The sequence below is a fragment of the Xenopus tropicalis genome, chromosome 2 (assembly GCF_000004195.4).
Source record: "Xenopus tropicalis strain Nigerian chromosome 2, UCB_Xtro_10.0, whole genome shotgun sequence".
NCBI lineage: Eukaryota > Metazoa > Chordata > Amphibia > Anura > Pipidae > Xenopus > Xenopus tropicalis.
This window is the reverse complement of record NC_030678.2, coordinates 27,686,677-27,704,414: the sequence shown is the minus strand read 5'-3', so window position 1 is coordinate 27,704,414 and position 17,738 is coordinate 27,686,677.

The following is a 17,738-nucleotide window of genomic DNA, read 5'->3' as shown; positions in this document are numbered from 1 at the left end:
TTGGTGTTCTCTCTGCCTGAGGGGAAAACGTGCCAAGCAACATCAAGCTTTGAAAGCCATTCTTCTCTCCTACTGAACTGAGACCGATCCTGACCTGGGATTTTATACTGCAAAAATGTTCTTTTGTATTGCTTAGAAAAACAGGGCGCTACAAATGCTCTGCTGACATTTTTTCATTCATAAGCAATGTAGAAATTTTCTATAGATTTCTGAATGTGTAAGAGTAATTGTAATGTCTGTAAGGGTGCTTACCATGGGTGAGGCCTGAGTGTTGCTTATACAAAGCTTATGAAAAAGGGTGAGATCCTGTGGACATATCTTTATGTAAACTATGGTTGTATAGAGAGATTGATTTACAGTAATTGCAAGCAGCATAGCAAGTAGAATATAGGTACTGGTATGAATGAATAGCACACACTGAAAGGAGGAAACAAACGTTTACTGTTCTCCAAGAAAATAAACTGATATCTCCAACTTTATACAAGTTAACTTTTGTGCTTTGAGTTTTGCTGTTTTAGAGCTGATTCCTATTACTGCCTCTATTACAGATGTGAGACATTCTGAGCCAGTCGGCGGCTATGCCTCTGTAGTCTCTATACATTATAGCTCAAGGCACAGTTACAGTGTAGATTTATGGGAGTATCATGCAGGTTCCAGATTCCCAAAGCAAGCAGCAAAATAAAATACCAGTCAACGTCAAATAAATGTGCATATTACATTGTATAAAGTACAAGATACTTATTTGCTAACCTCAGTTATTTTTCATTTTTTTCAGGAGATGAATCCTAAATTATGGGGGAGATATATGGAAATATGGTAATAAGGAATTCTGTGAAATTCTTGCAAACAATGAGAAATGCCACCTATTATAAAAACATAAGGACTGTAACAACTCATGTCTGGATTTTCTATGGACAACTGACCTGAGAGTACATCCCCCCTGTCTTGGATCTAGTCCTATGGATACGATTCTCAAATGTTTTCCATGGGGTTTAGGCATTTGAGGTCCTGGGCATCAATGCTAATAGCCCTATATTCACATGTTCCATATATCTAGGGGCACATTTACTAACCCACCCATTTTCGTAATGATCGGTAATTTTGCGATTTTTTTTCGGCGTCTTTACGATTTTTGCGTAAAAACGCGAGTTTTTCGGTGTCTTTACGATTTTTGCGTAAAAACGCGAGTTTTTCGTAGCCATTACGAAAGTTGCGCAAAGTCGCGGTTTTTTCGTAGCGTTAAAACTTGCGCGAAACGTCGCGCCTTTTAAGTTTTAATGCTACAAAAAAGGCGCGACTTTGCGCGCAAGTGTTAACGCTACGAAAAAATCGCGACTTTGCGCAACTTTCGTAATGGCTACGAAAAACTCGCGTTTTTACGCAAAAATCGTAAAGACGCCGAAAAACTCGCGTTTTTACGCAAAAATCGTAAAGACGCCGAAAAAATCGCAAAAAATACGAAAAAGTTGCAAAATGTTCGTTTCCAATCGGAATTTTTCCAATTCGGATTCGAAATCGTGTCTTAGTAAATCAGCCCCCTAGTGTCTAGCTGGCCAGTTATTTATGTTATTGCCTCTAGGTCAAGGTGCCATGAGGGTTTCCCTGTGCAATTATTGCATTATGTATTTGCTATTACATCTTTCACTGCCACAGAGCCTAGTTTGGAAAACATACCCAGAGATTCTCATGAGGAGGTTCAGCTCGATATTCCTGGATGTCCAGCTCAAAGGCCAATCGGGGTGTTATCTGGGGTGAGAGCATAATTTGCATTATATTTCCTTGAAACTACAGTAAAGTTGGCCATACATGCACAGATATATTCATACAAAACAGTTTTGTACAATTTTTGGATCGTGTGTGGGCTTAGTCAGTTGGACAGGTTAGAAAATTCTAGTCAGATAATGATAATATCTGTGCATGTATTGCCTAGCTGACAATATCCATAGGTGAACTACAATGTATTTATGGGATATAACTTTCGTAGGACTGTTGTCTGGTAATTACTAAGCACCAAAACATTGTCAGATTGTAATCCTACAATTTCAGTCTGAATGTTAGTTTTAGATTGTTGCATTAAACGTACAGTTGATATCTGAACATGTAAAGGGGTCATTTACAAATGCAATGAAAAGCCTCTTTGATGAATAGTGGGCAATTGCCCCATTGTTGAAGGGGAGACCCTGCAGCTATCGCCACCCTGCACCTACCGGTAAGTCCAGGTTTCCAACAGCAGGTTGCATCAATAGATGCACTAGACTTGAGCCTAAGGAATCTGACACAATGTTTTGAATGTGCATTCCTTAAAGGAACAGTAACACCAAAAAATGAAAGAGCTTTAAAGTAATAAAAATATAATGCACTGTTGCCCTGCACTGGTAAAACTGGTGTGTTTGCTACAGTAACACTGGGCAGCCATTCAAGCTGGAAAAAAGGAGAAAAGGCACAGGTTACATAGCAGATAACAGATAAGTTCTGTAGAATACAATAGTGTTTTATCTGTTATCTGCTATGTGCCTGTGCCTTTTCTCCTTTGAATGGCTGCCTCTATGGCTACATAGCAGCTTATTTATATAAATTATAGTAGGCTTTCTGAAGTAAACACACAACTTTTACCAGTGCAGGGCAGCAGCACATTATATTTTAGTTACTTTTATACACTTTCATTTTTTGGTGTTACTGTTCCTTTAAGAACCCAGTGCTACAAGGCCGCAACAACTCCCCCCACCATGCTGCTGCAACATTTACTTTTGAAGTGGTTATTGTGACTTTTTGTTTTAGTCCTTGCCTATTGGAGTTTATTTACCTCTGATCATGTGACTACTTACTGACAATAGCATAGCAATGCCATCTCACTTCTGGCTATATAATATCAGAAAATCAAGGCTATCAATGATCTTTTGTCTCCAAGGCATCTTTATATTTACTGAATAAGGGTTGGCAATTATTTCTCCTGCTCAGTGAAATGTATAGGTATACTTTTACCTAAAAATCATTTTTTTCCCACAGATTCCACAGTGGCATCTGCTCTGCTTTCTAACGTGGCCATAAAAATGGTGCAATGCTTGCACTGTTATATTTATATGTTTTACTGTTTAATTTTTTTGAACACTGAGTACCACTCAAACTTGTGAGTACTTTTTTTATGCTCAAACCACAGGTATGGCAACTGTTATCCAGAATGCTTAGGACCAGGGGTTTTGCTGTAATTTTGATGACTATATGTTAATTCTGCTAAAAAATCCTCTACATGATTAAATAATAAATAACATGAAATAAACCCAATAGGAATGTTTGCCTCAAATAAGGAAAAATGTACATATTGGCAGGGATCAAGTACATGGTACTGTTTTATTATTACAGATAATTATTGCCTATACAATTAAAGTCACACAGTTAATAAGGATATGAATATGCATAAAAACATTATTTTTCTGAACACACCACACCAGAGATATATTCTGTCCCACCAGGCTCTCGCACTTTGCTGCAAATAGACAAGCAGTTTCCCTTTCAGTAGAAAAAACAATGCTCTGAATAGACTAAAGAAATTGGCGGGGGGGGGGGTACCCAGTGCTATTGTGTTAAACACGTAAATAGGTAAGAGTTTCAGTGAAAGAACACTATGAAAAGCTAAAATAAGACAAGACTTGTTACTGCCCCTATATAGAAAGCCTTTGATGATTTCAGACAAAAGTTGTTTCACTGAGTCCAGCAGTAATGACATGTAATATAATATTAAACATTTCTTGGTAAATATTTCATAATAAAGCTAACTAGTTAAACCTAGACCAGGATGTCTTGTAATCAAACAGGGATTTTTATGCCCATGATGGGGGGAATGTTGTCATTTATAACTCCCAGCAGCTGAAGGAGCATGAATTCCTTTGCTAATATCTTTTCACTGAAGCACAGTTGCTACACTGATTTGAAGAGGCATTGGGACAATAGCCTGGATACTGTTGAACGGTTGGCATAATGAAGTGATAAATAGTACCAGCCCCCAGACCGTTCCATTGGTTTCAAGGACACTGATAACTCTGGAATGCAGACAGCCTTGGGAGAATACACAAAGTAGGAAGGGGGTAGTGTTTAATCTGACAGACCCCCAGTATGTGTTTTGTGTGTGAGGGTGGGGGGCTATTTCACTTACAATTAGTATCCATGATGAGCTGTGCACAAACTGGTCGCTCTCGCTGGTAAATCAGTGAAACTAAAATCCATGGTTTAAAGTGATACAGAAAGGTTTGCCCTTACACTGCTTCTGCTATCACCTGCACTCATGTCCAGCAAATAGGTCCTACCTACCCAAGCAGCCCCCCACCAGCTCAATAAATAATGGTTATCTATGGCATCTTGCAGCATTTGCCAGAATCCAGATTGCCAGTCCCGGCCTGCCTGGATCAATGTTCTTCAAAATCTCTAGGGCAGGGAAGGGATAACAGCTGAGCTTGCTTACCCAGTACCACACTGGAATAGGAACTGGGTCCACCTAAAGCTGGCCATACACATTCAATTGTCTTATGATAAATGTTCAGTTGCCTCGAGAGGAGAGTCGCGGGCGACTAATCTCCCCGTGTGCCAGAGCCCTTAAATAACAAATCTAATGCTATTTTGGGCATTAAAATTGCCAGACAACAATGGTATGAAAGTTATGTCCCAGATATACATTGCAGGTCACCCATAGATATTGTCAGATAGGCAATATATGCACAGATATTATCAGAGCCCACACATGGTTGCTTCAGAAAATCCCAATGATCTAACTCATTACAGGTAACATGCAATATTTTAGGAGACTCACATTTGTGTAGGTGAATCTTTTTTTCTCCGCTCATCACAGTTCCATGTTGTTCCATTTTTTGTGTAATTTAATAATCACCCAAGTTCTTGTCTATCTTGGCATTCAGGCACTGCAAGGGCAGCTGATTTGGATAACTAGACATAGAGATGAGCAATCACGATCTGTAATTAACAACATGTTACATTATCTGAATGGAAACTACAGGCCAGCTACAATATAAACAATTGCAAGGCATTTCCTTTGGTTTTAACAACATCTGTTCATCAACTTGACTGGCTACAAGAAATCGTTACTATAGGGCTGGAAGCATCCATAAATCTACTTACAATGAATCACTCCTATGATTGATCTCTGTTTAATTGCCCAGAAAAGAAAAGAAGTCGATAATGGAGTGAGATCATATTATTCATGCTGTTCAGCTCAGGATGAAACTAGGGGGCCTTTGCTTTTCTGCTTATTTTTTTTTTTTATTGTTATTGACTTTCTTTTGCTCTCCTTTCTCTTTCTTAATTACTTCCTTTTCCCTTCTTTCCCTTTTTAATTTCTTGTTTCTTTTATTCACCTTATGGGTCACCAAGCACATGAAGCGCTGTATATTTTTGGTCAGTAACACTGAATCCCAAAACAAAACAATTTTAGAGCCATATTGAAATGGCTCATCTGTAAGGGTGTAATCTGCCCTCTCCTCTCTTGCACCTTCAGGAGTCACAGGGTCTGCTTCCTCTATTCTTACACCCTGGAAACTGATTTCCCATTTCAACCTGTTGGGAATTTCTAACAGTAATGGGTTACTGCAGCACAAATATGGCAGCCCACTCATAGACATCCAATAATGCAAAAGCATCAGACAATACTTTAATGGCAAGATTATACAGCTCATGCATAGACAATGTTATTATTTATTTAAAAAAAAAAAACAGTTTCATTTTAGGTGTATCTCTTTAAGGTGTCTATACACTGGCCGATAAAAGCTGCCAATTTTATTATTCTACCGAGACAACAACTTGTTTTTACAAGTATGGGGCCCACAGATGGGCCTGTACAACCAATATCTTGCAAAAATTCAGATATCAACTAAGCATATTTGATTATCGCACTGCATGACCAGATCAGACAAATCCCACCCAGCATGTGGGTGGCCAAATTTCCAAGATCCATTTGTTTGGTGATTTGACCAAATGACTGTGTATGACCAGCTTTATTAGCAGAACTAGACATATTAGTCTATATTTCTAGTGGGTTCTGAATCCATATACCAAAGTACCATATGAGTGATTGCATCTTAAAAGTGTCAGTACATCAAAACATAAATTCACCCAACAGTGCAAGGATTCCTGTCAGGCCGGGACTGGCAATCTGTGTATTCTGGCAAATGCCAGAGGGGCTGCTGTAAGATGCCATAGACAGTCACTATTTAGTAGGCTTTTGGGGAACTGTTTGGGCCTCTGTGTCCTTGAAATTTCCAGGTCTATTTGAATCCCAGTCCAGGCCTGTTTTCTGTCTCAAATGTTAGGTTCCTTAAGAGAACCTAGTACCTTCCACATTGTTGATAGTTAAAGCTGAATACAATCTATTGTTATCCATCAGACTGTGTCTGATGATGAGTCCATCATCAGACTTAATAGCAGAAATACTGGTGTACTTTGGAAGCCTTTCCTTATGATTGCTGCCTCGCCATATATATCTATAGGGCAATGGCGGGCGACAAATTTCCCTTTGTGCCATTGCCCTTATTTCATGAAAACTTAGTCTTGAGCCTGTTTGGTATATGATGATGATCATACTGGTGACATGGAGCTAACAGAATTAGGCACAGATAGGTGGCAGTTGTGACTAAAATAGAATCATACATTTAAAATAATGTTACTATATACATTTTGGATTTAACACCACTAATTAACTTACTCTAATTGTTTTTAAAAATCAAGAACATATTTGTAGCCCCTATTCCTGTTCAGGCATCATGAATTTAGGAGTGTTCCTAGGACACATGATCACAGAATCAGCACCTTCAGAATCCCTGTTATAGACAGAACAAAGTACAATCACAATAAGGGCAATGGCACATGTGTACAGGATAACTGCTACGTGCTATTTTTGCAAGTTAAATACACTCTGGTGTGATTTTTAGCAATAAATATTCGTGCAGGGTATATAACAGTTTTTTGTTTTTTTTTACCAAACGGGTGCAATCCATGGATGATAGCGAGTGTTTTGGTCACTGAAATGCAACTTGTGTGCGACAGTCCTAAGGGTAACCTCTCACCACATGCTTAGTACTTTGTGTGTGTGTGAATATAGCAGTGTAAAAACTCATATGCAAGCAAAGCAAGAAAAAAAAAAAGCCAGTGAAGCAGGGTACAGTATGAGACTTATGGGTAATAGGTATTCAATATAAGCAGAGCCCTTACATAGCCTCAGTTCTTTTTCTATGCCCGTTGCAGTAGAAGTAGAGAAGATGATTCTGCTGAGCTGCTTTCTATTCTACTAGACAGCCAACAGGTGTTCCAAAAATTGCCTACCTGTGGTTAGGGCCAGCATTAGAAGTCTGTTGTTCCCATACAACTTGGTCAACAACTGCTTTGCATATCCCAGGCATGGTGCTTATGTAAAAAAATGTTGCTGCCTGCCCTACCTCCAGCCTTAAATTGGCCAGGTTCCCTATAAGAGTCATGGTTTCATTCCTTTTCCATGATTTTAGAACAATGCTCAGAGGGCACAAAACATTGAGATTTTACCTTTGTGCCATAGACTTAATTATAAAGTAGAGATGTGCTGATTGCTTTGGTGAGACTGGGATTATGTACAAATCATTACAATGTATGGCATTCAAATCAATTTACAAACTGTTTTAAATTGATAGGGAATGATTCAATCAATTCTCTCCATAATTCACTGATTGATCTGAATTGCACCATTTTCAGACTAATCTTTCCCTAAACTATGTTAAATTGATTCCCAATACAGAATGCAGCTGATCTACAGACCTATATTTATTTGGAATGAGTACAGAGTTTAACCATAATAACCAAGTAACCCTTAAGAAGATTCACGTTTACAGAAAATGTGATTAACATCAGGCCGGGACTGGCGATCTGTGGATTGTGGCAAATGCCAGAGGGGCTGCTGTAAGATGCCATAGACAGTGACTAATTATTGGGCTGCTGGGGGGGCTGTTTGAGCCTCTGTGTACTTGGATTGCCAGGGCCTATTTAGAATCCCAGTCTAGACCTAATTAACATTATACCATGCCATAATGTTATACATATATACATATTGTACATAGATACACTAGCGTTCAACAGTTTGGAATTACCAAGAATTTTCAAGTTTTAGAAATTGAATCATGTATATACCAAGGTACCATTAAATTGATCAAAAATGATATTTAATATACTGACAGTGTTAAAACAATCTTTTTATTTCATAGATCTGTTCTATCCATCAACCTTTACATTTATTTGTAGATGAAAAGCTGTTGAAAAGGCACCCTTGATCCACGATGGAGAGCAGAAAGGTTTTCAAAATCTTGAGGTGAATGGTGGGCCTCAGTGAGAAATAATGCTATCAGGTAGTGGAGATAATCAAAATAGTTATTAGTATTATCCCCAGTACTGAAAATTCAGGGTTGATAGCCTCTATGTCTATGAACATAACACTGCAGAAAAAGAAAGATAAGCACTAAAAATATACTGTATAACCTACATATTCTACAGTTTGTCATGAAATGTTTCCTTGCTGACAAATAATTTAAATATGCTGCTAGCTTTCTTAATACTTATTATTTTTGTCTAAAGAGAACTTAATTGATTGCTGAAGACAATCCATATGAAGTAAAGTTATGATCATTTGTTATATGTATCATCTATTGATTAATTTTAATATGATTATTTTTATTTACAGAGTGTGGTGTTTTTGGATAATTAACTCTAAAAAGTGTCAGTTTACATCAATAAATCTTATGAATAGATAATAGATAGTGGACTGCACCATAAGGGCTCTGGCACACGAGGGAGTTTAGTCGCCAACGACAAATCTCCCTTGTTGCGGGCGACTAAACTCCCCGATATGACATTCCACCGGTGAAAATGTAAATCGCCGGTGGGATGGCATACGAGACGCGGCGTGGCGATTTGGGGAAATCGCCGAAGTTGCCTCGCCTATGCCATCCCACCGGCGATTTACATTTTCACCGGTGGGATGTCATATCGGGGAGTTTAGTTTAATCTTCTTTGTTGCGGGCGACTAAACTCCCTCGTGTGCCAGAGCCCTAAAAGAGTCTTGCCTCTCAGTGCTTAGTTGGGTTGTGGTTTAGATCAAATTGGCATTTTCTCTGATGGTGAATTTTAAAACATCTATGAATATTAAATGGTTACATGACTGGAGTTTAAGGGTGAGTTTGTAAATTGCCCCAAGACTACAGCATTAAAAATCAACTAAGCAATATTATAATCCTGAAGACAAACCAGAAAGTCTGGCATCTAAGTTTAGTGTATTTCCCAGTAGCTTTATATAGGGAACTGGTTACATTTAATCAATTAGACAAGCTGTAGTCTTTCTTCCACTTGCTTATTTAATAGGTGCCTTTCACTATATTCTCCTGGGAACCTATCTGCTGGTCTATTTGAGGACCATGAGGTCTGACACATCACAATACTTGTTTGGAATGTTCAAGTGCCTCTTAACAAGGTGCTTAAGTGTTCAAATACAAGTTTAAAAAAAAAAAAATCTGAAAAAAAAAAATGTCAGATGTCACCTGACTGGACCGGACGCTAGCTGTGGCTAGCTAAACAGACCACATATTTTTAGTGTGTACCCATAACATTTCTGAGCTTTGTATAATTGGTTAACCAAGCTGGTTTGTGCATATCAGCATTTTGCTAGATAAGCTTGTAGCAGTTGCTATGAAGTTGACTGAAGGTTTAACATACTGGATATGTATATGCCCTCCACTGTTTGTGTGATCCCAGTGCCCAGACCTATAGCAACCAATCAGAAATTTGCAGATAGTCCTATTAAAGCAGATGTTGATTTGTTGCTATTGGTTATTGCACTAGGGCAATGCCCACTATTAATAAATAAGCTGTTTTGTAGAACATTAATATTCTTCCTGCTTCTCAACACTGTAACACAACTGCTGGTGATTTTTCCCTCGGGAATTGTCATTTCGTTTTTAAAAACTTTGCCTAAAAACTGTCGTGCTCTGTGGTTGTTGTTTTTGTGGTTTCAATAATGTCTTGATGCAACCAGTTGTGTCATTCATGGGAACCTGGGAATTTGTGAAATAGATGAAAATGTAACAGTATTACAATCAGCCACGTCTTATTCAATTAGCCAGTGTTATCGGGACATCCAGGGCTGAAGCCCTTACCAGCTCTGTAACAAGGGCCCTTTGTTCTACATGACAGTGATTCAGCTGATTCAGGGGGTAGCACAAACAATAACTGGCTTTTACAGTCTAATCCATTCAAGCTCATCATTTTGTTAGCTGAAAAAATATTAATGTGCTTTCTGCAGCTACTCCCTTCAGGTCAATGAGGTCTTTATATGGCTCTTGATATCCAGATATGTATTTATTCAAACTACCTCTAGTGGATATAATTATGACTAAGTTCCACAACAGGCACACAAAATATGTCAGGCTGTTTCGTTAGATATGTTTTTCTGAATACATTTTAATTTTACCTACATCTTTGCATCTTTCCAGTGAATTTTGCTTTAGGGCAGTGATCCCCAACCAGTGGCTCGGGGGCAACATGTGCTCACCAACCCCTTGGATGTTGCTCTCGGTGCCCCCAAACCAGGTAGTTGTTTTTGAATTCCTGACTTGGGGGCAAGTTTTAGTTAAATAAAAACAAGATTTACAACCAAATAAAGCCCCCTGTGCATAGAGGCTCATTATAGCCACTCTTATCCCTTATTTGGCTCCTCCATGAACATTTATTGTGCTTGTGTTGCTCTCCAAGTCTTTTTACATTCGACTGTGGCTCACGAGTAAGAAAGGTTGGGGACCCCTACATTAGGGTGACAGCTTGGGATTGCCACAAGTAAAACATATTACTTGTGACAATCTGGATTAATCATGGGAAATTGCTTCCCTTCACAATTTTCTGAGATAAGTCAGATCACCGCAAGTAAAATGTTTTGCTCATGGCGATCCCAATGTTAGTCTATGACAAGACATTTTCGGTGAGATTTGTACTCAGTGCTCTGTTTATTTCTCATATAGCATGGTTGAGGGCCGGATTAAATTAGAATGATGTCAAATAGCAAATTCTATGGAGCCTTCAAGCAGACTGGGGGCCATAAAAATTCTATGGAGGGCCACATCCGGCCCACGAGCCTCCAGCTGGACAGTCCTGATTTATAACATCTAGTGACAAGGACTCAACTCTAGCAAGGTCCATAACCCTCAAGACACACAGGCACTGCAGCATACCCCACTATATGTTCAAAAATAATGTAATGAATGGGTGGTGAGGGATTAGATAGGTGGCTGGTGTGTATGGGTATGACATTGTGGTATGGCGGGGTGACTGTGAGATTTGGGGTTGTTCTTTTGGGGTTGTTTTTTTATTCGGTGTCTTGTTAAACCTGTAGTCCTAAACAATGGAATGGGTCCCCTAGAGGTGACCTGTGCTGTAGATGGGGATCACAGTTAGGGTGCGATTTCAGCAGGATAACTTTCCTCTCCTTGATACTCAGGAGGCATAGCATGAAGGCCAGAGTGAACTAATAGATAAGGGGCCCCTGTACAAGTGTTGGATCTCAATGCAGAGGGCTTGAACTAAAAGTGTTTGAAGAGCACACAGGACATCCTAACTGTCGTCAATTAAACAAACAATATGTATTTCTGTGTGCATGAGAAATCCTAAATTTGAACTGCCTTTTCAAGCATTTTTTGTAATGTACTTAAGGTTAAAATATGGCATAAAAATTGTGCAATACACAGTACATTGAGCAATACTCATAAGCGTTTAAACAATCAGTTGTGTTTTTAGGCATTACTTTAAATGAAGCATGCCTAATTCTTCTAGCATATAACACGTTCTAATTATCACCATGTGCAGTGCATAAAAAGACACAATACAAGAGCATGTTGAGTTGCTCCTTTTTTTATGCTTGGGACCTGGGGTTTAACGATTTAGGGATCTTTCTGTAATCTGGATCACCTGCTTAACATGAATTAAACCCAGTAGGGCTGTTTTGCCACCAAAATGCTGTATTATTATTACAGAGAAAAAGAAAATCATTTTAAAAAATCTTAATTACTTACTTAAAATAGACTCTATTGGAGATGGTCTTCCCTGAATTCAGAGCTTTTTGGATAACAGGTTTCCACCTAAGAAATCCCATACCTGTACATAAATAAATAAGAGTGTCTTTAAATCTTTCCACTCAAAGATATACATGAGACGTTCCCTTTCACTAAATACACCTTTAGAATCTGCATTATTTTCTAGGCAGAAAAAACACAGACGAGGAGATTTAATGAGAAAACAAGAGTTGGCTGCACCTGTCTGCTTCTTGCAATTTCAATTTGGCTCAGGAAATTAAGTCCCACAAAACGCCTTTAGCGATAAAAACAATTACTTAAACATAATGTGTAACAGTTATCTTTGATTAAACAGCCTTTCTTGCTTCTCATTCCTGCATACACCCACACATCCGTTCAAATGGAATGGGCAACTGTATAATTTGTCATTGTTACTGTAGAAAACAGAATCAATAATAACTGTTCAACTCACTGTAGAGAAGAAACATTAAATGGGAGAAGCATGTAAAATAACTGCACTAAAGCCATGCTTTCCATAAAGGGAACAAGCACTGCTGGTAGAGGATGACAGATGAAAACATCTCAATAACGCTAGGATATCTGCTTGGTTTTCAATAAACATTTACAGTGGTGCTCAAAAGTTTGTGAACAATATGGAATTTTCAGTTTCTGCATAAATATGACCAAAAATGTGATGTTTTTTAGACAAGTCCAAACATTAGATAATGAAATACAAATGAAACAAATTAGTCAAAAACATAATGCTTGTACATTTATTTATTGAGTCATAGTTAACTTATTTTTGTGTAGCAAAAGTCAGTGAAGCTCAGTCTTAAATAACTAGTGTGACCCCCTTTAGGAATTAATAGCTGCAACTTAACTGGTAACTGATCTATTGTGCACATCAGCTTGAAGGAATTTTAGCCCATTCCTTATTAAAAAACAGCTTCCACTCAGGGATGTTGGTGTGTTTCCTTGCATGAAGTCCCTCCATAACATTTTTATAGGAATAAGGACTTTCCTCTGCTTTAAACATTCTTGATGAAATGTCAGCTAGTGTGTTTAGGGAACTTGTCTTTCTGCATGACCCTTTGTCTATGGCCAGAAGCTCAAGAAACATAACCTGCCATTTTCCTGCGTTATTTGCTTGTACATTTCAGAAGTCATAGTTCCATCAATGATGGCAAGCCTTCCTGCTCCAGAAGAGTTATATGTAGGCAGAACAGTCAAATTTATGCTACCATATTTTAGAAGCTCCCCTGGCAGAGGGAAGACTCCACCTACTGGAAGGCGGTTTCTCATAATACATTGCCATGCAACACCATTCTCACCATTCCATCAGTGAGGGATAATCCCAAGAGATCTATATATAACACCAAGGATTTTCATAAGAACATGTCCATATCGCTTTAACTGCTGTAAACATCTGGACAGTGTTTAAAATGATCTCACAGTATGACTGAACCAGCAAGTGAAGTGAAAATGTACTTAGATATGAGAAGCACCCCAATATAAATGACTTAATTTGTATTTTTTATTAATTTCCACACTACAAGTATAAGCCAAACCTCATTTTTATTTAAATGTAGGAAAAGTTAGAAAGACAAATCCTTAGACATAATATCAGTGAAAAACCTTGCTGCTAGAGCTTTAAAACCCTTTGGATAATTGTAATCTTTGCAGTGAATCTGACCAGACTAACTACAGCCTCATTACATCATCACCTCTATCTCCTGTTTATTCTGCGCTCCAGACAGCAGGCAGATGTAGCACTCTCTATTCAAATACAGCCATATGTACGGGTGTAAGCAGATTATTTCTTTTTCAACTGGCTAGCAAAACTATAAGCACGCGGCTTCCAAGCACATTAAATCTTATTATATAAAAATATATATGTTTACAAGTCCAGAAGATCTCCCAACCACAAATGGGTGTTTTTAACATTGGTTCATCTGAAGAAAGGACATAATAGCGTTTTTCTCTTAATGTTCAACATAACAACACCAACAAATAATTTTACAAATAAATTATTGCTCTCACAGCCCTTACCTAGCGCACCGCAAATCAGAAAAAAACTACATTCACTAGAAATTCCTTTCCCCAGTCCTTGTCCACTATGGTTTGAGCTGCCTGAAACCAAGAAGCAATTACAAAAGCTAGCAAAAAACGTAAAAAAAAAAAAAACCCTACAAAGTCAGAAGTTGCGAAGTAAAAAGAAAGGCACAACAAAATAGCACAACAAACAAAACATTTTAAAGAGTACTATAATGGTGCAAAAAGTTCAGAAGTGTCAGATTCACTTTAATGAGTGAGCAAGAAAGGTGAAGCCTTGCTGGAGAAAGACCCAGAAATACCTGTAAATAATACATTTGATTGCAGCAATGATAGTCTTCAGGAGTTACAGTTAAAAAGCATTGTCCTGTATTAAAAGGGGTACAGACATGCAGGACAAGGAGAGGTATGTCATTATGCCCCTGCATAAAGCACCAGTAAAGTCACCTTTATTATCTATAATTCAGGACTTTTCTTTAATCTCCCGTGTGTCTAACTGGTACTTTTACATTTTTTTTTGTGTTTAAACTTCACTGAATGACCTAGATTTCACAGACAAACCTTACCTGATGGGCAAGTCTTCTCTATCAACATCATCTACAAGCCAAGTTGTGCTATCCTAAGTCATTGGTATAATTTCAAATTCTGCAGGTACAGACATACAGGAAAAGGAGATGTATGTAATTTTGCTCCTGCATTAAGCACCAGTAAAGTCACCTTTATTGTATGAAATATTAAGTTCTATAATTCAGGACTTTTCTTTTATCTCTTATGTCTCTAACTGGAAGTACTTTTACATTTTTTTTTGTTTTTCAACTTCACTGGCTGACCTAGATTTTGCAGACAAACCTTACCTGATGGGCAAGTCTTCCCTATCAACGTCATCTACATTACTGGTAAATTCAGAGTGAAGCCAAGTCATGCTATCCTAAAGTCATTGGTATAGTTTCAAATTCTGCAAGTGAAATGGACATCTTTACTGTATCCCACCTGTCCTGGATGTTTTCACTCTTAGACAAGCCTCATGAAATGATTCTAATGGATCTACATGTATGTAGGCAACCCAAGGGGTTATTATTTTTCCTACTGGCTCAGGAAGTATGTTATGGTTCCTATGCTCCATGGGAGTGAAGTATACCAGTGAATTGTCCCAGTGGATTGCAGTTGTAGTTACTGTCCATACACTATAATAGGAGCAAACACATGGTCCTCTCTCTTTGCACTCCACCTGCTGCAGTTGGAGGATGTGCTAGGAAACCTCTATTTGGTGAAATCTATAATTGTACTCAGGGAAGTACTGTACTTATGCCATGCAATAAAGTCTATATTTGTTAAAGAAGGAAAGGCAAAGTCACTTGGGGGTGCCAAAATGTTAGGCACCCCCAAGTGACTTAAATCGCTTACCTGTTACCCCAGGCTGATTCCCCGTCAGGAGAAAACAGCACCAGCCCGGGGTACCTGTAGCGGAGAGCTTCCTCCTTCCTTTTCCTAAAATGCCAGCGGTCAGCGCATGCCAAGTAGAGTGAAAAGCTAACTTTTCTGTTAAAGTTCGTCTTTTCACTCTACTGTGCATGCGCGCGCATGGAACCAGGAAGGAGGAAACGCTGGCAGCTACCCCGGGCTGGTGCTGTTCTCTTCGAACAGGGGCACCAACCCAGGGGTAAAAGGTAGGCGATTTAAGTCACTTGGGGGTGCCTAAAATTTTGGCACCCCCAAGTGACTTTGCCTTTCTTTCTCCTTTAACCCAGGTGTTTTTGTACATTATTATTTATTATGTTATTTATATAGCATCAAAACATGTCCGCATTGCTTTTTACATAATTTCATCATTCACATCAGTTCCTGCCCCAGTGGAGCTAACAATCCAAGGTCCCTATCACATTCTCCCTCAGTAGGGTCAGTTCTATCAGTTACCAGTTAACCTTTCTGTATAGTTTTGAAGTGTTAGGAAACCAAAATACCCAAAGGAAATCCATGAAGACAAGGGGAGAATTACAGTTCAGCAGCATGAAACTGGGCTTAGCTAAAAGGGTCGCAAATTAACAGCATTCTGGTGGTTGGCAGTGCAACCGTTTATACATCAGCTTTCAAAGGGTTACACATACTTTCACATTTTATGGATTCTGGCTGTGTATGGAGGTACGGTTTTTATTGTTGATATTTCACAGACCACATTTTTGTTAAAGTGACTTTTTTTGTTTTCACCATAATGTAAACTTATATGGTGAGAAGTAAAATGAGCTAGCTAGGGCATATTCTCCCAACGTTTAAAAAATCAAAAGGTGGGAAATTTTGCAATGTCTGTTCTCATCAAGCTGGTTACTACAAAGGGCTGTGAACAACAAACACTGATCTGTAAATTAGAGAAAGTTTAACATTTTTTTTTTCCTTGTTAAGATATTGACATCTTTTATGCTTCCATGGAGTAATCCATTTCCTGATATTCATGACTATTTCCATTTCCTTTCTGGCAAACAACAAAGGCCCTGTCTTGCTTTATGGCAGGAATTCTACACTCTGGATGAGAAGCATTGTCTCCCAGTCCAAAGCAGGATCAACTACCCTTTATGTGAATGGCCCATTAACATTTACTGCACTGCTGCCTGGAATGCTTTAATGAAGACAGTCAAACAAAATTAGGAGGTAACGTAACTGAGATATCTTACTGAAATTGTACATACATTTCTATTTGTACATTTAGTTGTTGAAAAGGTTTATTAAAATTGTCTATAACCCAATTTTTTACTACAAAAATTAACATAGCATCCATGTTAACTAAAATGTGATGGACTTTGTTTTGTCACATATGAAATTATTTATGGAAGTGTAAAAGCTAAGAGGTCTCATTTGCCAGATCAGGGCTGGAACTAGAGGTAGGTAGAATAGGAACATGCCTAGGGTGCAAAGGTTTCGGGGTGCTAGGCACGTTCCAGGTCCTAGAAGACAGCAGGATGTGCCTTCACTGATCACACCGCCCCCCACCTCCTCTCTGCTTGTTACTCTCAAATGTGCACCTGGAGGGCTGGGTACTATCTCCAGCTTGCCTAGGGCATATCTCCTGCTTGGCCTGGTGCTGCACACACGGACAGAACGCCACCTGTGCCGGACTAAGAAACATCATATTCAGGAAAATGTAATTTCAGGGTGTGTAAAAGCAGGGTTCTAGTGTATTTGTATTATACAATTAATTATATATAAAATTCACTAATAAATGTATATGGATAATTTTTAGCCAAAACGACTATAAGGCAAATTAAATGCACGTGGGTAGGATGATGGTAAAAAATAACCTGCAATTACCTAAGTGAACCAGGTATAATAAACCAGCCCTGGTGATTTTTCAGGTATGTCTAGTGTAAAGGCCCCCATACACGGGCCCGACTATCGCTGCTGATATCGGTCCCTTGGACCGATTCGGCAGCTAATCGGCCCGTGTATGGGGAGAACAGAGCGGCCTGGCCGACCGATATCTGGCCTGATCTCGATCGGCCAGGTTAGAAAATCCAATCGGATCGGGGACCGCATCGGCTCGTTAATGCGGTCCCCGAACCTACTGCCCCATAACCTCAAATGTAATCCGATCGTTTGGCCCCAGGGCCAAATGATCGG